The 22,966-nt window shown below is 52.9% G+C and overlaps 1 long non-coding RNA gene across 1 annotated transcript; it reads left to right on the forward strand.

Moving 5' to 3' along the window:
• The first annotated feature begins 1,687 nt into the window (after nt 1-1,687).
• Nucleotides 1,688-5,298, forward strand: LOC139074944 (uncharacterized). Its single transcript, XR_011524973.1, has 2 exons — nt 1,688-4,046; nt 4,271-5,298. It is a non-coding gene; the product is annotated as an uncharacterized lncRNA (long non-coding RNA).
• Nucleotides 5,299-22,966: the final 17,668 nt, after the last annotated feature.

Raw genomic sequence — 22,966 nt, forward strand, 5'->3', positions numbered from 1 at the left:
CCCTGCCCCATCAAGACCCTTCCGATAAGAGCCCCTCTCTGGGCATCAGCCTCCCCCTCCCTGAGCTTTGTCACTCTTCTCTTACCTTCGGGCTGGGGGAGGCTGCGTCACCCCGAAGGAGCTTGACAAAACGGCTCACAAAACTGTTTTTGCTTTAATCAGCACCGGCACCAGATGCTTCCCCAGTGAGACTCCTCGCTTGAGTTGTGATAAACACGGCAACTGGAAAGTCACTTTATTAAACCATAAATGTTTGCCACAAATCACCACTCAATGAGCCCTGGGCGGAAGCTGTGAGGAAGCCCCAAAGGCTGTTTAACTCGTGAAGAAGGGAGAGAAGGTAGTGACACGCTGGGAACAAGGTCTCCTTAGGCCTTAAAAATCCCTCCTGCCATTTCGTCCTACGGGTTGGGACGTGCTTGACACAAATGCGCAGGCACCGAGGATGCTGAAGGTGGACAGGGAAGGAAGAGACGTCCCCTTGGCTACCAGCCCTCTCCAGCTTCAGTCCCATCACAGACCACCTGTCCGTCAGATCCCACTGCTGGGGACGAGAGTCAGCCCATCACAGGACTGGCCACACCAGGGTCCTCATATCTCCCCCCACCTCTGTAACACCTGTGTTTGAGCAACGACCCTCTGGAGACCCAACGCCGCAAACCCAGTCGGTACCCCTTCCCAAGTTGTCCTTGAGAATCCCCTGCTCTCTCTTGGACTCAGATTCAGCTGCAAAATGGAGGAAATGGGGCAAATCAGTGGTTTTCAAACTGTGCCCCATTGAACCCCAGCAGGGGCACCTCGGGGACCTCTGTGGTGATCCCGGGGGAGTCTGAATGGGTGAGCTCCAAGCTCCCCACCTTCACTTCCATCCGAACAATTCCACCTTTACCTGTTTTGTATGTTGTGGTCCTGGAGGGGACTTTTTTTTAAAAAAGAGGTCTGAAGGCAAAAACTGTTTGAAATACACTTGACTTAATGGCCCCTGGGGAAGTTTCTGGTTCTAACTACACTTCAGGAGATTGTGAAGTTGGGACCTTCAGGGACCAGAATATCAGGGGGCTGGTCACCTGCACAGCTGTCTGGCAGTGGGGAATGTGACTCCACTTTGCAATATAAGTAACCCAGTGCTCGTTCCTCATTAGCATGTCTGTTTGCTCTTGTGTTCCCTGCAGAGCCTGGCCTTTGCAAGAGTAATAAAGGTGCATCCGTGTCACCAGTCCTCATTCCTGTGCCCACGGCAGACATCACTAATCAATTGCCATGCTCTCCTGCTGAGCCCAGATTGGGGCTCAGCATCTTTCTCATCCCATTGTTCAGATGGCCACTTCCAGTTGATATTGAAAGGCATGCAAGACACAAGCAATTTGCCATGCCTTTCTCAACTTCCCTTCTTGGTAGAAAACTCCCTGAAAATGTGGGAACAGGCCTTGCTGCGGCTTGACATGATGCTCTTCAAAGCATGTCCTCTCCTGTTCAGAGGGAGCTTGGGGAAGATCGTCTGTGTCTGTGGTGGCCAATCTCCAAGATGGGCCCCATGGTTCTCACCTCCTGATAGCCACATCCTGGTGTGGTCCCCTCAAGCACCAAAGAGAGCTGAACTGTGTAACCAATAGGATATTACAGAAATGACAGTGTGACTTCAGACACTAGATCATAAAAGGCATTGTGGCTTCTGCCTTGCTCTCTTGAATCACTCGCTCTGGAGGAAACCAGCCGCCATGTTGTGAGGGCACTCAAGCTGCCCCATGGGGAGGCCCACATGGTGAGGAACTGAGCCTCCACCCACAGCCAACAACTCAACTTGCCAGCCACGTGAGTGATTCCCCGTGACAGCAGATGCTCCAGCCACGGTCGAGCCTTCAGATGACTTCAGCACCGAAAGACATCTTGGCTGAACCTCCTGGGAGACCCCTGAGCCAGAATCACCCAGCCAAGCCATGCTCCGATTCCTGACCCACAGAAATCGTGTGAGATGATAAAGGTTCATTCTTCTAAGCTGCTACATTTGGGGGTAATTTGTTATGCAGCCATAGATAACGAATACAGTCCCTGAGTCCACACCTCTAGGGAGACCCCAGCACAAACAGAGGCACAATAGTGACAGCATGGCTAATCGTGGGCTGTCACAGATCTCCATAAATAGAGGATAATTTGGCCCAAAACAGGGTGGGATGTTAGGAAGGAAATGGCGTGGGAGTTTTTTGACGTGGCCCTGATTCACCCAGTGGTTCCACACAATGGCGTTTCTTTTCCTTCTACTTCTGCCTGCATTTATGAACCCAAACCAGCCAGCCTCTTAACCCTCTCAGGCCAAGAACCACTCATCTAAAATCACAACAATGAGGCCCAAATAACGAGAAAAGACTGAATAAAAGCAAGAAAAACAAACATTTGGTTTCTCATTGCCTTTCCCTGTTTATGAAAATACTTATCCATCACGATTATGCATCCTGAACTCTAATGAGCCACCGACATCACCGTTGTTTATGGCTTTGACGTGAGATCCTTTTTATTATTTGTTTGGGCTGAAGCCCAGTCATAGATTTACTGCTCTCCTCATGACCGGTCTTAAAATATTTGATTTAAGCCGTCAGAATGCAAATAACTGCAAATAGCCTCATAAATGGAGACTCCAAGGAGGGGGTTTATTGTCGGAAAGAAAATAGTGTATGGGAAATAATGCTGATAACAGGGTAACGGTCTCTGTATTTATGAAAGAGAAGAGGAAAAGAAAGAAACAGTCTAAAAAGGCTGAAAGGAGGACAAGAAAGGGGGAAGAAGTAGTCACAGCTAAAATTCTGACAATTTTAAAATCTAGAGAATCACTCTTCACTCATCCTCTTGAATTCTAAGTGGTCCATGAGGTTTGACACCCACCTTTCTGGCCTGTGTCTGGAATGTCTTCCCCAGCCGACCCACAGATAATTTTCCGTGGAGAGGGAGGACCCAGTGACCTCACAGTGAATCCAGTCAACGGATTTTCCGGCAAGTGCTGGCGATTTTCAACACCCAGCAGCCAGCTGGGTAGCTGGTGGGCGGGGCTTGCTCAGCAAATGTTTGCTGAGTGAATAAGTGAATGAAGGTTGTGTCCTGCGTGGTTCCCCGGCCCCTTCATCAACACGATCAACTTGGCGTCCTGCCTGAGCCTGGCCAGGGAGATATTATGAGCCCCGTTTTACAGATGCGGTTATTGAGGTTCAGAGAGGTCCAGTAAGTAAAGTCCCCATTATCACAGGGCTGGTCATTATGAAGCAAAGCCACATATCCTTACGCCAAGTCCAGGGTCTTTCCTCTATGTCACAACGAAGCCAGAAGAGGGAAGATGGACTTGAGAACAAGGCAGGGCTGAAGTTCAGGAGGTTGTGGTGAGGAGAAGCAGGCTCAGTCAACCTGCAGCTGGTGTGTACATCCTGGAATCAACAGACCTCCCACAGACACACCTCCTCAGCGGCATAAGGCATCTGCCGGACCTCTGCTGTGACTTTGAGATGTCCTGTTCGCTTCCTCTGACAGCAGCATTTGTGATGCGTGGATGCTGGGGAGGGACGGAGAAGGCAGCAGGACCCTCTTGCAAAGCCTCCCACCACTTCCTGCCTGGAAGTCTGCACCAGCTTCCCCCCGACGCCCCGGAGCAGACTTGTTCTCAGGCTGCCTGCACCCTGGACTCATCCGGGGAACTTTAAAAAATACTGATGCCCGGGGCCACTCCAGAGAGTCTCTGATTCAAATGCACAGCGGGTTGAGAAGAGGTGCCCCAGGGAGAGATGGTCGCCTCTAGGAAGAACCTTCCAGCTTCATAACCCCCAGGAAATACCCTACCATCTTGGCCTTGGAGGTGGGTGGAAATGGAAAGCCGCCTGGGGAACTGTTTGAAACCATGGGCGTCATCTCCAGGTCCCGATCCGGGAGCCTGGGTGGGCCTGGGAGGCCGTGGCTCTGTTTAGACAGCATGGCTGTGGAGATCCAGGAACCGGGCTGAGTTCAGATGGAAAGAGTGGTTTTTTCGACTCTCCCTTCAGCTGCATCCTCTTTAACCTCGAAGGATGGTGAGTTCTAATGACTGCTATTTAGGATTAAATGGGGCCTAATCAGCTGCAGGCAGCCATTATTCTCTGTAAATGGGGAAGGGGCCTCCAGGGAGCTGCTGGGCCCATGATTAGGGATGTATATAGACGTTGCTTCTCAGAGCCGGGTCTGCCATTGCCGAGGTGTGGCTGCCCCGTGGGGAGCTGACTGCCATTCAGGATCTGACAGGATTGCTCCCCTATAGGTGCATTTGGATGTCACTGAACCAGCCGGGCGCTGAACCCCATTGTGAGCCAGGCCACGGAAACAAACACGAGGAACTCTAGTCCAGTTGGGCGACCCATCGGGGGTAAACCATGATGATGCTCTGTGAGGAACGGACACTTCTGTGGTCGAGGAGCAGGGGTATGGGGGCTTCACGGAAGATGCAGGCTTGGAGCTGAGTCCTGGAGGAGGGGAGATTCCTCAGGTAGACACAAGTGTCACACAGATGGGACAGAGTGACAGAGGTCAAGGAGACAGCCCAAAAGCCACAGTGCTGGAAAGGGTCCGTGTGGCAGGGTGGGATGGCAGAAGCAGGGACCTGAGCACAGGGCCTTGAAGCCAGGGCGGGGTTGTAGGCCATTATCTAAAGAGCAGTGGGGAGTCTTTGAAGGGCTCACAGGGGGAAGCCACAAGAACACAGGGGCGGTGCCAAAGAGGGGCTGGCAGGAGGGGTCTTCCCGTCCCACCACTGGCCACTGGACAGGGCTAAGGAACAGGCTCTGGGGTCCAGAGGCCAGGATCAGATTCTGGCTCTGTCACCTCCTGGAGGTGATGCCTTGAGCAAGTTCCCTCTTCTCTGGGTTCCCGTACCCTCTGACATGAAATGAGGTTGAGGATGGTACTTGCCACGTTCAGCAAGGTGAGCACCAGTTCTCATAACACGTATGAAGCATTTGGCACAGTGCCTGTCCTGTGACGAGCTGCCAACAACTCTTCTTATCGTCATCGTTATTCCTCCCCCTTCAGCTCCTAACACAGTCCCTAACATAGCCTGATGTTCAGAATAGATGAATGAATGAATGAGTGAGTGAGTGAAGTCTAGGCTCATTTTCTAAACATAAGACCTGAGAAGATCAGGTCCAAACTATGGCCCAGGACAACACAGGTGCCAAGACGTAGATTTGTACACTAACCATTAAGGGCCCAAATAACCCCAAGTTCTCCAGGAGACTGCAATGCGTTCATCCAACTCTCTCAGCAGAGATGCAATAAACTGATGGGTCCAAATTGGTGTTCTTTCTGAGTTTTACCATATTTCGATTATCCTGAAATTCTCGTATTAGTCAGTATGGGAGATGTTGCATGCATTAACAAAATAACCCTCCCATCTTGGTGCCTTAACACAACACAGATTTCTTTCCAGCTCAAGGTGTAGATCCAGCACATGGAGGCAGGGCCAGGGGAGAGGCTGCGTATGTTTTCTCCACACCGTCACTCAGGGATCCAGGCTGATGGAGGCCTTGTCAATCCCCAAGACAGGGCAAGAAGAGAGACTGGAGAATCGTGCCTCGTCTCCAGTGTCTGAACTTGGAAATGACACATACAATTTCTTTTATATCATTGGCCGGATCTGGTCACACAGCCTTTGGCCCAGGCTGTGTGGGAGACGAGATAAGGAGATTGGTGACTGCTAGTGATGTCCACCCCATTCTTAATCCTCTTTTCTAGCTAGAATATTGAACTAACCAGCGCACTGCCTTCAAAGGGTCTGCTGCAGCTAGGTGGGTCAGACTTACAGAGGTCTAATTTGAACCTTTCTGCTCCTCATTTCTTCAGAAGGGGACTGATTTTTGCCTGAACGGTCTCTCTCTTTCTGTGGCTTATAGAATCGCAGGAAGAGAGCATTATGGGTCTGCTGTGGACTTTATTATACACTTTATGTTTTGATTTTATGTCCACGCTCATTTTCATCACAAGATTGTTATTTCTTTATTTAACCAATTTTATGGCTACACATACAAGTTTGAATGGGGATGGTGAGGTGGGGAGGTTCAGTTTATCTGATGACCGAATCTTTGCTTGCTATTCCAGTGGAGCTTAGGACATCAGTTGGGCTGATTCAACAAAATTGATAATGTATTCAGCAGTTGATGGCTTGAGCCTAATTGAACACAAATTTATAATGCCATCCAGCGTTGTAATTAAAACGTAGTGCAATTAGCCCGTTGCATATTGTATATACACACCCTCTCACAAAGCCATCAACGGCCTTTGTTTTGTATATGGTCAATTACGTTTTCAAAGTGGAACCCTCAGAAGAATCCATCAGATGAATCAAGATGAAAGGAAACCAACAGAGAATTTAGGCGTGCTCTAAATTGACAAGGAAACACCGGGAAAATTGTTTTCAAACAATGAGAAATTAATTTTCCGAGGTGGTGATTTTGGGGTGTAATCAGACTCCCGTGTTATTTGAAGGACCACAGAATGACCGGAGCCCGGACATGGCTCAGATACCTTAAAAGAGAATTGTCCACGTGTCTCTGCCAGGAGTCCAGGGCATGCAGGAAAGATAAAACAGGACATTCCTCCCCCAAAATCAATTCCTTGATGATGGTGTGCTGCAATGTTACATTGTTGTGTGGGCTTCATTAACTCAAATTGGTCTTTGCAACGTGTGACTTATTCTATCGTGAGGGCATCTTCAGGTCTAAATTACATTTTGAGTCTAGAAATAGCCCTTCCATAGATATTTTAAAAGAAGAATTAAAGAAGTGCAAGGGAAGAGTGCTGGTGATGGGGAACCTGCTCTCACCGTCAGGGCTCGTGTTTGCATCTTTATTAGCCTTCTGCTGTGGACGGGCTCTTTCTCCAACTCAGACAAGGCAGAGAGAGGGATGAGCTAATGATGAGATGTCTTGGTTGCTCCCCTGATTCGGGGCATGAACACTCATCTGTTCCAGTGGGGCTCTTCCAGGCAGCTCCACTCTCTCCCCACTGCCCCCTGGTGGTGTCGGGTTGAACTCACAGGGAACTCAACTCAAGGGTAAGACGCCAACTTCAAGTTTTGGGGTTTCCCAAAACCATGTTTAGGTTCAATAATTCATTGGAACAACTCACAGGATTCAGGAAAGCACTATCCTTGCCATTACAGTTTTATCAGAGCAAAAGGATATAAGATAGAACCAGCCAAAGGAACGCTGGCTGGGAGGCAAGGTCTGGGAGGGGTCTCAACTCAAGTTTCCGTTGTCTCCTCCCCGTGGAGTCCTGCACAGCCGTTAGCCACTCCAGCTATGATGTGTGACAATACTCAGAGTGTATTTCCAACCAGGGACGCTCATCCAAGCTTCAGCATCCAGAGTTTTTATTGGGGGTTCATTCGTGGTCTGATCCCTGGCTACGTAGTTGAACTCAGCCTCCAGCCCCCGTCCCCTCCCCAGAGGTCAGGTTAATGTTACATGGCTCCAAACGCCAAGCCTCTAACCCCATGGTTGGTCTTTCCAGTGTGGCCAGCCTCCACCCTGAGTCATTGCCTTAAACTACCTAGGGGTCGACCAGTCGCCTCGTTAGCATAAACGCTCACATGTGGTCTGAGTGGTCATCATGAATTGAACCTTTCTACCACTTGGGAAATTCCAAGTGCTTAGAGGTCACCTCCCAGGAGCCAGGACGGGGGCCAGACCTCTCACGGAGGAAGCCAAACTCCTTACTCTCCATTCCTCCCTGGGAAGAAGAACTAACCGTGCCTCATCTGCTGTCGCCTTTGGGCAGACCCAGCCAGAGACGCCTAGAGAGACCAAGCCCGTCTCTCCAGGGCCCCCCCGATCAGCCAGATCACACATGCATCCAATCTCATCCCTCCGTCCCCTCACACCCGGAGCCTGCACCTCCCTCCCACTGTGCCACTGCATCCTCTGGGCAGCCATAAGCACGCTCAGAGGGACCACTTGAACCCTCCGATGACTGTCCATCACCCTTGCAGTGACACCCACGCTCTTCCGTGGCATGGGCAGGAGGCTGCACCACCCCACTCACCCCACTGCTGTCCTTCAGACACGCAGAGCTCAGGTCAGTCCCCGTGCCTTTGTCCCCTCTGCCCTGCAGGCTCTGCTTCTCACATCATCCCCAGCCCTGAAAAATTCGGTCCCAGAGACGCCTTCCCGAGGCCCAGCTGCCGTGGCATACCCTGAAACCCTTGCTGTCATCCTCTCGGCCCCCTTTTGGTCACATCATAGCCTCTGTCATTTTCTGGAGCTATTAATTTATTGGTTTATGAGCTTGGGATCCATCTCCTGTCTTGTTCACGGCTGTGCCCCCAGGCCTGGCGCAGAGAAGACCCTCAATGATGTGTAGAAAGTACCAATGGGAGACTAAGCATATTAGTGTCCTGCGGCTGCTGTGACAAACTGTCACAAACTAGGTCGTTTGAAACAACAGAAACGGGGGCCGGCCCCATGGCCAAGAGGTTAAGTTCTCATGCTCCACTTTGGTGGCCCGGGATTTGCCAGTTCGGATCCTGGGTGCGGACTTACACACCCCTCATCAAGCCACACTGAGGCAGCATCCCACATAGACGAGCGACAATGACCTACAACGAGGATATACAACTATGTACTGGGGTTTTGGGGAGAGAAAAAATAAAGAGGGAGGTTGGCAACAGATGTTAGCACAGGGCCAATCTTCCTCACCAAAAAGCATATTATAAAAAAAGCAACAAAAAACAGAAACAGAAAAACCAGAAGCTGATTCTCCCACAGTTCTAGAGCCAGCAGTCCGAGATCAAGCTGCCGGCAGGGCCGTGCTCTCTCTGAAGGGTGGGGGTAGGACACTTCCTTGCTTCTTCCAGCTCCTGGGGGTCACTGGCCATCCCTGGTGTTCCTTGGTTTGTGGCTACATGACTGCAGTCTCTGCCTCTGCCATCCCATGGCGCTCTCCCCGTGCGTCTCTCTCTGTCCGAATTTCCCTCTTCTTATAAGGACGCGGGTCATATTAGATTAGGGTCCACCCTCATGACCTCCTCTTAACTTGATTACACCAGCAAAGATCCTATTTACAAATAAGGTTACATTCACAGGTACCAGGGCTTAGGACTTTTTTTCTTTTTTTTTTTTTTGAGGAAGATTAGCCCTCAGCTAACTGTTGTCAATCCTCCTCTTTTTGCTGAGGAAGACTGGACCTGAGCTCACATCCATGCCCATCTTCCTCTATTTTATATGTGGGATACCTACCACAGCATGGCGTGCCAAGCGGTGCCATGTCCGCACCTGGGATCCCAACCGGCGAACCCCAGGCCGCAGAAGTGGAATGTGCACACTTAACCACTGCACCACCCGGCCAGCCCCGGGCTTAGGACTTTAATACACCTTTTAGGGGGACGTAATTCAACTCACAACACAAAGGAAGATTCCTGGTGTCTCTGTCTGACTTATATCTGCCCTGGACTCTGCTTGCCCCCCATCCCCAGCCCCACACAAATCCCTACTAGGAAGAGATGCAAAGTCATTACTTGGCCCCACCCATAACCAGTCCACACGCTCACCAGCTAGAATTTGCTCTGTGCCTGGGAACAAAGAGGAGACCCCAACTCTGCCCTTGGGGGCTCCCGGGATGCACCTGCCTCCAGCCAAGAGTGCCCCCCGGGGGACCAGGGGGATGAAGCCTCGTGTCTGCAGTGGGGCCTTCCTATGGGTCTCTGTGGAGCCAGGCAGGGCGTCACGGGCCACGCCCAAGCAGGAATCCCCCTTAAGCGGCAGTGGGCATCATTGGGGTGCGGGGGTCACCCATCACTTTTGTGGTTGGTGAAGGCACAAATTACATCATCTCGGTGCAGGGGCCAAGCGTGCACCGCAAGGGTAACCCCTCCAACCAGGAACCCCCAGGGGCTATTCATGGCAAGGAGCAATGTGGGTTGGGGGGCTCCTCTGTCTGGGGGCACATGCTCGGGGAGGGGAACCCCGTCCCGGCTGGCTGACTTGGGACCTAAGAGAAAGGGCCCAGCTTACACAGAAGAACAGCAACACTCATCTCAGAAAACTGGTTCTTCGTTACTGTCATCTGTCCCTCAGCTTTCTACAGATTTTATTTTACACAAGCGAGTCAGCTTCCCCCCACCGCAGCCCGGGAGCTGGGGGTGCCAGGGAGTCTGTGCCAGGAGGGACGGTCCCTTAACTCAGCTGCTTGCGGGCGGAGGAGAGTCTCCTGTCAAACGTATGTCATCTCCGCAGACAATCCTGCCATCCACCATCATTCAGGCTCTGTCCAGCACATGGCCAAGTCCTCCCCGGGCACCCAGCGTGTCTTCGTGTGCTCCCCGGCCCCCAGCAATAGAAATGGATCGTCTCAGTTCTGGAGGCCGAGGTCCCAATTAAAGACGTCGGCAGGGTTGGTTTCCTAAGGCTGTGAGGGAGGGATCTGTTCCAGGAATCTCTCCTAGTTTCTGGAAGTTGCCTGGCTTGTGGCAGCATCACTCCAGTCTTCGCGTGGTGTTCTGTGTGTGTGTGCATGTGTGTGTGTGTGTGCCTATGCACTCCTGTGTGCAAATTTTCCCCTTTTTATGAGGACGCTGGTCATGCTGGATCTGGAGCTAATGACGTCATTTTAACTCTGGAAAGACCCCATCTCTCAATAGGGTCACATCCTGAGGCCCTGGGGCGAGCACTTCAGCATCTGGATTTGGGGGGGGGACGCAGTTGAACCCACAGCATAGCAGCGTTCAGCCTGCATCCCGGCCTCCCCCAGCCGCAGAATGGACCCCTGCAAGGCCCCCGTGGGCCCTCAGAGCACTTCCCACCCGGCCCTGGACATCGGACACTGGGGTCGGGCTTTATCTGGGACATCGTCACAGATGGTGCCTCTAAAAGCTGCGTTTTAATACCTTCTCAGCCCCCACCTTGACTCCCTGGCAGTCTCATGTAATCGGAGGCCCCACCAGCTGCCAGGGCGAAGGGGGTGTCTGTAATCATCTGAGCTGTTGGGAATCGGGGCTGGCTATCTGGGGGGCCACGTCGGCAGGACAGGGGGAGGTGCCAGGTGGCCTGCTGCGTCTGGGCTCAGACGTGCCCAGAGACATGGCACCAAGGAGTTACGATTCCCCTAGAAATCAGGTCCTTCTCCGAAATATGGTTCTTCTCTTTCCTGACCTTTTCCACAGGTGATTTAGAAGCTTCCAGTGGAGATATCCCGTGGGCACATCCCACAGGTGCGCTCTGTCCTTATTCCTTCCCAGTACGTGTAATGTGCGTGCAGCTGCCCCTCCCTTCCCCGGGCGACAGCGTGGCCCGGCCAGGAATTGCACAACTGCTCACAGCACAGAATAGAAGAGCATTTCATCGCGTTCCTTCCATGCCCCGCATTCGTTTCTCTCTCGACAAAGGGTGGGCTCACCTCTGAATTAAGCAAAGGTAAACCAGATGACTTATTTTCCATCAAAAGCAAACACGCACACATACCACGGGCCTTCCAGTCGGGCTTCTTGGGTGCATCCGAAGGACTCTGCAGGTCGTGGGTCCTGACGACTTGCTGTGACAAGGGAGCAAGTCACACAGCACGTCCCCAAATCTTCAGGAATCAAGCCACCCCGAAGCATGGGGATCAAGCTGCAGCTGAAGACAGTCTGTCTGTCGGAGGAAAAGAAAACAAGCTGGAGACTTTTTCCAAGTGCCCCCAGCATCCCCCATCACAGCCAGGTCTCAGCCCGTGTCCCCAGGCCAGGGTGGCCTCAGCTCCCCGAGGTTCCCCAGCTGCACCCACAATGGGCCTTTGCTGGCTCGGCTCCTCTACCAGGGACCCAGTCCCACTGAGCCCGCTCGCCTTTGCAGGACTCACCACGACTGTGGGTGGGGGCATTCTGCGAGGTTTCGGGTTGCATGTGTGTAGACGGGCAACTCTCCGGATAGAACCGGCTGCATGCGGGCTGGGCCACTGCTGCCTGGACCACCAGCCGTGGCTTGGGGACGGGAGCGGCAGCCTCCTGCTGGAGGTCTCCTGGGATCTTGTTCGTCTCCCTGGATCAAATCTCCCTCTTTGGCCCCCACAGCCCCGAGGGAGCACGGAACACGTGAGGAAGCCCCTCATGTGTTTTCACACTCAGAACACGACCCAACCCCTCACTGCGCCAGGCCGGCTCCTCATCTCATGCCGCTCGGCCCCAAGGCCTCCCTGCTGGTCCCTGACCACATCGAGAAGCTTCCATCTTGGAGCCCTCGGCTCCACCCCTCGTCCCCAGCGGGTCTTTACTCAAAGGTCCCTGTTAGTTTGCTAGGGCTGCGGAACAAAGTGCCACAGACCAGTGGGCTTAAAGGGGAATTTATAGCCTCCCAGTTCTAGAATTCCGAGCTCAGGGTGTGGGCAGGGCTGGTGTCTCCTGAGGCCTCTCTCCTTGCCTTGCAGACGGCCGTCTTCCCACTGTGTGTCTGTGTCCTCATCTCTTCTTATAAGGACCCTGGTCCAGCCAGGAACCCCCAGGGTGCACGGCGAGTGTTGTCCACTGGGTGATCCCCCAGCATGGAGCTCCATCCGACTGGAGGGTTAACCAGCAGCCTCAGCATTTGGGCACGGGAGCCATTAGTAGGCACCAAGGGCTGCCCTCAGGGGAAAGGGGACCGTCCTGCCTGCAGGCCATGCCCCACTTTAATGAGCTGGGCCCAGTATCAGGGTCCTCCCGGGGCCGCAAGGCCTGACAGACAGCAGCCGACACCACAGCTTCTGGACGTCAGTTGCGTTTGTCTATTCCCAACTCGACCCAGACTCTGGAAAAACCTGAGGACTCTGAGCTGGGCATGCAGCAGAAGCTCGATAGATGTTTTCAGAAGCTAAAGTGCTCCTCGTCTGTCTGCTTTGGCCCCATCTGTAACACCCACCTCCTCCTCCCTCTTGCCATTTCCGGAGGAGTCCCTCCATCAAGGTCGTGAGGCCAGTGGCTACAATACAGGCAGGCTTGGCTGCATGGCTTGGGAAACAGAAATCTGTTTGGGTCATTCACCTAATTTCCGTTTTCTCATGAACAGTAGTAGCTCTCTTTCGATTGCAAGTGAAAGAAACTCAAGTTCAAACCTACTTAAGCAGAAGGAGAGAGTTAAGGATTTAAGCTACTAAAACGTTCAGAATGAGGACTTCAGGCACTGTTGGATCAAGGGGCACAAGCACTGTGGTCAAGGCTTATTCTCTCCTCTCGCTATCCTCTGGATTGGTTTCACTTGGATGGGCTCCTTCTGTGCCTTGTGTTTGAAGTTGCGCTCCCCAAAAGCAGATCCTGAGACAAATACTTGAGTGAAAATCATTTACTGGAGAGATCTGGGAGCTGGGAAACCAGACAGGGAAGGGAAGCAGCCAACACCGTGTGCATAACCAAGCAAGTTACCCCCATGGGCACCTGGAGCTTAATCCCACTGGGGAAGCCTAGCAGGCTGTTTAGAACCCGCCTCAGGGTGGTTCTGCCTGGGGGGTGAGACAGCTGCAGTATTTACCCCCAAAGCCTGTCCACCCTGGTCGAGGGCCGCTCCTGACGGCGTTAACTGCAGGCAGCTGGCGAGCTCACTACTGCGCAGGGGAAAACCCACATGGAGCCCCAGGGCCCTGCCGGGGGAAGGGATGCCTGGGGATCCTGCTGATTGGACCAACTGATCCACGGCCCATCCCTGAGCCAATCACGCTAGCCCAGGGCATGGGGGGCGCTGATTGGCTGAGCCTGGGTCACGTGTCCAACCTCTACGGAATATGCTAAACAGCTGGGCTTAGGTCACGTGGTCACCCCTGGAGGTGGCCCCCTCTGATTGGCTGAGCCTACATCACGTGCTCACCCCAGCTCCCGGGCCTAGGACCCCTCCCACAGTCACACTCTCCGGCCGGAGTTTGGGAGAGAGCCTGTTCCCCAGGGAAAACTGGGGAATTATCACCAGAAAAGGGGCCCCTGGGAGCTGGGTAGGCGGCAACCGCAGATGTCCCTCCCACGACCCCACTGGATCACTTATTAACGACAGTAAGATGGGAAGCGTGCAGCACCTGGCGGGCACCTGGGGCCCATGTGTCTGACCCCCGGCTCCCCCCACGCCCCCAGCATCAGTGCCTGCCGCAGGTCGGAGTTCCCCGTCTGCACCCCAAACCTGCCGCCCTCTTTTCCCCTTTTCCAAGATTTCGTTTTCTCCTCCAGATTTTTGCCTTTTGCTGAAATCTTGGACGTTTTATTTTTTTATGCAGAATAGAAAAATGAAAATTTTTTTTAAAAGCTTCGACTTGGATGCTGTCTCTCCATGAGCTCCTTCTTGCACCTGCGCCCCGACGACCCTCACATCCGCCTGTCGCAGCATGCTCACTCCCTGGACCCGGGTGGCAGTGGCAGGCGAGTGGGAGGAGGGGGAGACCCTGACCCCCGAAGCCCCATTAACTCGGCAAAGCGCACGCGGGCCTGGGTGAGCAGAGTCCTCGAGTTTGGCCCTTGTGCAGGGGCGTTGTATAAGTGATCGAATAAATTGCACAGCATCGTGGTTCAAACAGAACCGCGTCGAAGCTTCTCCTAAAGTCTAGCCAAGGCTTTGTGGCATTATTTTTTCATCCCGAGCATGCTTATTGAGCGTCTGCTCTCTGCCAGGCTCTGTTCTAGGCCTGGGGGTTACAGCAGGGAACAGAGAAGCAGAACCCCTGGCTTCGTGGAGCTTACATTCTAGCGGAAGAAAGCGAGAACTAATATTAAGCATAATAATTAGATAAATCGTATGATATGTTAGAATACTGTAAGTGCTATTAAAAACCAGATCAAGGTAAGAAGGTATGGAGTTCAACGGTGGGGGGTTGAATTTTAAGTGGCGCCTTATGGAGAAGGTGACACATGAGCAAAGACTTGAAGGAGGTGAGGAAATGAGCCACGTGGGTGTCAGGGAGACTAGTGTCCAGCAGAGAGACCAGCCAGTGCAAAGGTCCTGAGGTCAAACATACCTCGTGTGTTGAAACGTCAAGGAGACCAGGAGCAGGGGAAGTGGCTTGAGCAAAGAGGAGCGAGGTCAGAAGTGGGGTCCAGCCGGACCTCGTAAGGACTCTGCTCTGTGACATGAGCCTTTGGAGGGTTTCAACAGGAAAGGAAGAGGGAAGAGGACCGTGACCGCCTTACGCCTTCTCTCTGGCTGCCCCGCTGAGATTAGCTTGTGGGGACAGAGGTGGACCCGGGAAATGCTAATGAGTGACCTAAGGGGACGGATGATGGTCGCTTGGGCAGTGGTGGGAGCAGAGAGGGTTGGATTCTGGATATGGGGGCGGATTTTGTTTGTTTGTTTTGCGAGGAAGATTGGCCCTGAGCTGACATCTGCGCCCATATCCCTCTATTTTATGAGGGACCCCCCCCAACAGCATGGCATGATGAGCAGTGTGGAAGTCCACACCCGGGATCTGAACCTGCGAGGTGGGAGGCAAGCCGGAGATGGGTGGGCCGGGAAACCAAGGGAAGGAAGTTCTCCAGGAGGCCGGCGTGGCAGCTGCGGCCAGCGCGGCCTCGGCGTGAGCTGGGCGACGGCGGAGATGGACCCCTGGATGCGCCCCGGCTGGCAGGGACGCCCGCAGCCTCCCCTGGGCGGCCACACCGTGGAGTGCAAAGTCGTGCACGTTCGAGTCTCACATCCCGCCGGCTTTTACCAAATTCAGAAGGAATCCAGGAGGCCCACAAGCCACCAACGGCCACCCCCAGACAGATGGCTCTGCGTTTCCGCCCGTGACTCCTTCAGGCTGATGCCAGGCCTGCCAGCCGGTTCCTGCCCCCTGCCTCCCCCCACGGGCTGCTATTCTAAGTTCCAAGCAAATCAAGCAATGGAGTGACTAATTCCCTGTGAAATTTATGTTCCCCAAATGTCTTGCTGGTGACAGTGCTGGGAGCCATTTCTCCCTCTTAATTTCAGCTGCGTGGCTTCTGGAAGGAGCTCCCCGGTGGAGGTGGCCTCGTCGCCAGCAGCCCAGGGAGCGGGGCGGCCACATGTGAGCCAGCCCAGGGCAGGGCTCCTGGAGGCACATCCCGATCTGCAGTGTACAGGGGCGGGCTTGTGAAAGATGGCATCACCCAAGTGGCCATTCACAAGGCCAGCTCAGGACTTCACAGTTGGAGAGGAGGGAGGGAGCTGGGCTGGGGCTGTCAGAGACCCCTTCCCGGAGAAGACGTGGCAGGAGCAGGGTCCCGAGGACCAGGGGCTTTGGGAAGGTGACAAGAAGCTACAGATGTCCCTCCTGAAGGGGGGCTTGGGATGAGCAAACACGTGGAGAAGGGTCTGTAAGAACAGTAGCGGGGCAGGGAGGGGAGGTGGAGAGAGGGGGAGGAGGGAAGGACTGTCCCCCACAGGCCTGGTCTCTGCCCACTCAAACCTGCCCCAGCTCCCTGAGCAGAGCCTTCATCCCCTCTGGGCCCCCCGACCCCTTTTCCTTCCCTGACCCCAGCCCTGTCCCCACTGGGCTGGGAACACCTGTGTCAGACTGGCCTTCCCCTGGACTGGACACTCCTTGCCATGTGGGAGTCTGGGAGAAGAGGAAACAGCCAGTGCAAAGGCCCTGAGGTCCAGCACACTTCTGTGTGTTCAAACGGCAAGGAGACCGCAGCCAGAGAAGTGGCAGGGCCTGGGTCTGATCCATGTCGTCATCAGCACAGGCCTGGCACATAGTAGGAGCCTTAAGGATGGCAGGTGAATGAACTGGGGGAGGAGAGGATAGAGAGGTACACGTGTGTGGGGCGGACGACCCCTGTCCAGGCTTTACTGTGACTCCTTTATGCTCTGGGCCTGCTGTGTGCCGGCCGTGGTGTGCTGTGTGCGCGGGGCTGGCTGCAGAGTCCTGCCTGCCTCTGGCTGGGGCCCCTGCAAGGCTGTCGGGAGCTGGGCATCAGCCGAGTACCTGATGCTGAGCCCAGGCTGGTGGCACCTGCCTGCCTGGCCCACAGGCACCCTCACACCTGGCGTGGAGCCTCTGTCTCCTCCTCTGTAGGACGGGGAGCCTGGGTGAGGTGTCCGAAGTGGAGACAGGAGGACCGGCTTCCACCCAACTGCTGTACGGGTCTGCTTCATTCCCTCCAGAAGGAACCAGGTCCCAGAGCCAATCAAGGAGGGAGGCCTTGATCCCTGAGGGGCCACCTCTGTGCACAAACATGTATCGAGCACCTCCTGTGTACTAGGCACAGCCCCACAGGCCTGTTCATTAATTCTCACAACAGCCTTGGAGGGAGGCAACCCATCTCCACCTTAAAAGTGGGAAACAGGCTCAGAGAGGGTGTGTGACTAGCCAAAGGTCACGCAGCATGCCAGTGACTAAGTTGGGTTTCAAATCAAGATTTTTCTGGCTCCTAGTGGTTTCTACCAACCACTGTTTGATATCTGCTCCTGAATCCTGGTCTCAAAGAATGAAACTTTTGAGGTTGGAGAAAGCGTTCAATTTTCACCTTGAAGGAATGACTCTCCCATCCCCAGGGTTCAGAGGGGCCTCAGTCACTTTTCCTACCGTCAGATTTCCCAGATGAATCAAAGGCATGCAATTTATTGTGTTTAAAGCGACTTTTCGAGCATCCCAATAAAGGCTCTGATTTATAGCCGACGCGTTGTTTTAAACACGTTACAAATGATAAAAATCAGTCCTGCAAATGCACCTCAAGAGGAGCTGGATTCAGGGAAGAGGAGACGCAGTAGATTAGATGTTGCATTAAAAGATAGAGTGATGGATTAAGACCCAAAGTGTAAATTTAGTGTGACTCGCCAGAAAAAGTTGGGGGGCAGTAAATCCAAAGTGACAATCTGTGTACGGTGTACCGATATTTGTCACTTTTATTATACTTTGTTCAGAAGTCGTGGATGGGTCATTATTTAAAAAAAAAAAAAAAAACCCACAACAACAATGCTCAATAGAGCTTAGAAATGAAAGCTTCTTGTGCTGAGGACACAGGCTAACGACTTAAATCGGAGCCACTGTGTCAGGTCACAGAACGTTCCAGAATGGACATTTCTTCCTGTCATGTCCGAAAAAACATTCCAGACCCAGGAAATGTGGGAAAGGCTCTTGAAGGATCCGGGAGCAGGCCCAGGAAGGCAGGGAAAGGGAGCGCCCACGCCTCCGAAGTCGCCGAGCCCCACCCTCCCCACCCCAGCATCCTCATCAATGACAATGACAATGACCAGAAAACCAGACGTTTCTCCCCATTGCTCATGCATGGGCCTTCTGAGAGCAAAGGTGGCTGGAACCCAGGGCGTGGTGGCTCTTCGTTCCCTTGGGAAGTCCCAGGTCCCTTCTTGATCAGAGACCCTGGAGTAGATTGGATTATCGTTCCCAGTTCTTCCCTCCATAACTGGATGACACACCCGTGTCCTCTGCTCTGTGACTTGCAGCTCTTCCCACTGTGGGTGGGGTACACGTCCCTGCCATTGCCGTTGGCCTTGGCTGTCTGACTTCCTTCAGCAGCTACGATAGGAGCAGAGGCTTGCAACGTGTTTGTGGTTCTGGAAAAATGAAGACCCCCGAAGCTGACCCATGCTACAGACCGGAGCCCAGCCCACGGCGTGGAACCAGGCCCGGCTGAGCCAAGCTGAGCCCAGACCAGTTGACCCGCAGACCCATGCACAGGAAAAGGAAATCTTTGTTTCTGTAAGTCACTGGGATTCCCAGGCAGCTTGTTACGGACGCAGCATTGTTGCAGCGAAAAGTGACTGATACAGACCCTTAGCTGGGCCTAAAGGGCTAGCTGAATCCATGCATCACCCCGATGCCCTGTGAGGGGCGGGGGACTGCCCCATGCTTTTGTCTTCCCTGGTCAGAGCCGACCCATCCATCAACCAGAGTGGGTACCATCCGTCCATATAGCAGCAGGTGGTTTCTAGATGCTTGTGCTGGACTCCTGCTCAGGCCGCTGCTCCAGCTGCTCCTCTGCCTTCTGCGTCTTTCCCCCAGACGTCTACTGTGCGATTTTCCCCACCTCCCACTTTTTAGAAACCTCACTGTCTCAAGGAGGTCTGCTCCGACCACCATTTTTTTTAAAACTTTTTATGGAGATTATGATAGGTTACAACCTTGTCAAATTTCAGTTGTACATTATTGTTTGTCATTTGTGTTGTAGGTGCACCACTTCACCCTTTGTGCCCACCCCCCAACCCCACTTTCTCCTGGTAGCCACTAATCTGTTCTCTTTGTCTACATGTTTAACTTCCACTTATGAGTGGAGTCATACAGAGATTGTCCTTCTCTATTTGGCTTATTTCACTTAACATAATTCCCTCAAGGTCCATCCATCTTGTTGCGAATGGGATGATTTTATTCTTTTTTATGGCTGAGTAGTATTCCATTGTGTATATATACCACATCTTCTTTATCCACTCATCTGTCGATGGGCACCTAGGTTGCTTCCACGTCTTGGCTATTGTAAATAATGCTGCAATGAACATTGGGGTGCATGGGACTTTTGGGATTGCTGACTTCAAGTTCTTTGGATAGATACCCAGTAGTGAGATAGCTGGGTCGTATGGTAGTTCTATTTTTAATTTTTTGAGAACTCTCCATACTGTTTTCCATAGTGGCTGCACCAGTTTGCATTCCCACCAGCAGTGTATGAGGGTTCCCTTTTCTCCATAACCTCTCCAACATTTGTTACTTTTTGTTTTGGTTATTTTTGCCATTCTAACGACCACCATTTTTTAAATGCTCTGTTACTGAGGTGTAATCTACACGCAGTAAGAGGCACAGAGTTGAAAGGTAATAGTTCAACAAGTTTTGACGAATACATCCAGGTAACCACCAGTGGACCCCAGATACCCACTGCTGATGTCTCTCTTTCAATTTCAAATAGTTTCCCTTTTCCCATCCCCCCACTGCTCTATTCTTCCTTTCCTATAATACTAACCAGCTTGTGATTCACTTACTGATTTTTATATTTATTTAGTTATCTATTATATTTTTACTCATTTACAATATTATTGTTTATAGTCTTTCTCCCCAAAATAATGTAAGCCCCATAGAGCAGAAATGATTGTCGGTCGTGTTCACAGGTGTATCCCAAGAGCCTGGAACAGGCCTGGCGCAGAGTGGGTACTCAGTAGCTGTGTTTTGAATGAATGAATGAATGAATGAATGCCCACTTTATAGATGAGGGCAATGAGGCAGAGAGGGTGAGTCATTGCCCAAGGGGACGCCAGGAGTTGGTGGAGGAGTGAGCATTTGAACCGGGCAGTCTGGCTCCAGAGTACAATTCGAGCTGACTCTCAGCAATAAGAAGACTCACCTGGCCATCGTGGTCCTGGGCCCGCCCACTGGCCCTGCCTTCGCCAAGGCTTCCAGCCACCAGCTTGCCCCAGCCAGCTCTCATGTGACTCCTGCTCTCTCTGACCAGCTCCTCGGGCAGAACATAACAGCCCCTAATGGCATGTACCTGTGCTCTGCATTGTGAGTTCAAGAGTGGGGGCCATGTCTGAGTCACAGTGGGGTCCCCACGCCCGGAATAGTGGCCTCACAGGGTGAAGACCAGAAATGTCTGTTGAGTCGATGGATGCATGGGTGCAGGCATGGAAAATTGGAAAAAATAAAGACATAAATAGGTATCTGCATTCTCACATCGTGCCTCGCAGAAAATCTTCTAGAATCACAAAGTGTATCTCCAACGATGGAGACATATGAAGGCAGTGAGGGTTAGGTGAGGCAGGCTTGACAATCAGCTGGAATTTGTCTGGGAAGAGCTGCCCCGAGTCTGTCCCCCGGTCTTCATCCTCCCAGGAGACTCACGGGAAACCTCTTCCCTAAGGATGTAACTTTGAGTATGTTTCTGTTCCCCCAAATTCAAGCTTCTGTCAGCTCTGTGGAGGGAGGTTCCTCGTCATAGCGTTTTTAGAGAACTCTAGAATTACTCTACCTAGGTTCCCCGAAGAAGCCCCAGACCCAGAGCTGCTTATCAGATGTTATTAGGACCCAGCAGAGGCCTGTGGAGGTGGGAGGGGAGGGCAGACAGAATTGGACGTCTAGCCAACAAGCCATCCCTTCTCTTTCTTTCCCTCCACTGTGGACTGGCACATGGCCACTGCGAGGACCATGACATGAGGGCTCCCCGTAGATCATGGCCCTGGCATCCACACTTTTGATGGTCTCCTCCCACCATCACACTGGGCTTGGCCGTGTGACCTGCTTTGGCCAATGGGACGTTAGCAAGCTTGACACAAGCAAGAATCTTGAAAAGGCACCTGCAAATTAAGGCTTGTGCTCTCAGAAGATTCCCTTTTGGAACCCCAACCCACCCTGCCGGTGAGACGATGCTGGAGAGAGACAGATGCCCAGCCAACGGCCAGCTGTTCCAGCCATCCCAGCTGGAGTGCCAGGCATGCGGGCGAAGCCATCTGGAAATTCTCAACCCCAGTCCAACCCCCAGGTAAACCACAGCTGCCTGAGGAATCCCAGATGAGGCCGGCAGAAGAGCCGTCCAGCTGAGCCCAGCCCGCTAACAGAATAAATACACGGTGTTGATGTAAGCCACCAGGCATGGGGCACGGTGTTACACAGTGTGGTGTATTAAAATATGTCTGTAAATTTTTTGACACTGCCTGCAAAAAAAATGGAGCCTAATTCTCCTCTGCTTGGGTGTGGGCGAGACTCAGTGACCCACTTCCATAAGTAGCAAAGACAGAAGGAATCGTGTGGGACTTCCGAGGTCCAGGTCCTAGAAGGCATTGCGCCTTCTCTCTTTCTCTCTCCGATCTCTCACTTTGGGGAAAGCTGGCCGCCATGTTGTGAGGACGCTCAAGCCGCTCTGTGGAATGGTCCACACGTGAGGAACTGAGGCCTCCCGCCAGTAGCCGTGTGCCCGAGCCATCTTGGAAGCAGGTCCTTCAGTCCTGGTCAAACCTTCAGAAGACAGCAGACCCCACCAACGTCTTGACTGCAACCTCCCAAAGAGACCTTTAACCAAAAACACCCAGCTAAGCCACTCCCAGATTCCTGACTCTCAGAAACTGTGTGAGAGATAATACATGTTTATTACTCTAATCTGGTAAATCTGGGGGTAATTTGCTACGCAGCAATTAATAATCCACAGACCAAGAGATAACTGAAATAGCCAGTGTGCTCTGGTACCACTCCATCAGATGTCAGCATCCTGGAATTTGACATGGCAAATGGCCACTGCTCCAAGCGCCCTGAGTGCCTCCCTCCTGGCCACCCCAGCAACTGCCCTGGAACCCCCAAATCTTCTCTTTATCCCTCACCTATAAGGGTGTCATCCCTGGCCTGACAGCGGTCCTGCAGGACCCGGGACCCAGCTGTGGCACATGGCCATGTCCACCCAGAGAGGCCAAAGCCCGGCTCGTGGTGATGTCAACTATTTGGACGCCCCCCCTGCCCCACTCATTCCGGGGGTTAGCAGAGAGGCCTCAGAGGGTCCTCATGGCCGTCTTCATATGGGAGACCTGTGGTCTCTGCCTCCCATCCCGGCCCCCTCAGAGGGGACAGCAGACAGGGTGGTGTGGGGGAGGGTGTTTTCCCAGGATGTCTCTCTAAGGAACAAGTTCTCTCGTGCAAGGAACTAGAGGGCTATTGACTCCCACTTTTTCTGGAGCCCCCACCACGCCGAATTACAAGCAGAAAATGTCTTGCAGACCAACGCATTGTCCATCCATCTGCTTTCCACCTCTCCCTTGATGGATTTTCCCGTTGGTGGTGGGCTGTCATCGGGGCATCGCCGAATGAGGCTCTATGTTGATCTGCCTGTTAGCATCCGCCCCCTCCCCCATATCAGGTGTTTTCATACATTGCTGGTGGGAGTAGAAAATGGCACAGCCCTCCCACGGAGGGAAATGTGATGGTAGCTGACAAAAGTTCATGCATTTTCCCCTAACCCAGCAATCCTATTTCCAGGAGTCCACCCTGAAGATACCCTCCCGACAATACTACATAGATACACTGGTGAGTTACTGCGGCCTTATCTGTAAGAAACACTCACACGCCGGCCAGCCGGGGAACCGCCTGTGGTGCATTC

The sequence above is a fragment of the Equus przewalskii genome, chromosome 12 (genome assembly GCF_037783145.1).
Source record: "Equus przewalskii isolate Varuska chromosome 12, EquPr2, whole genome shotgun sequence".
Classification (NCBI taxonomy): Eukaryota; Metazoa; Chordata; class Mammalia; order Perissodactyla; family Equidae; genus Equus; species Equus przewalskii.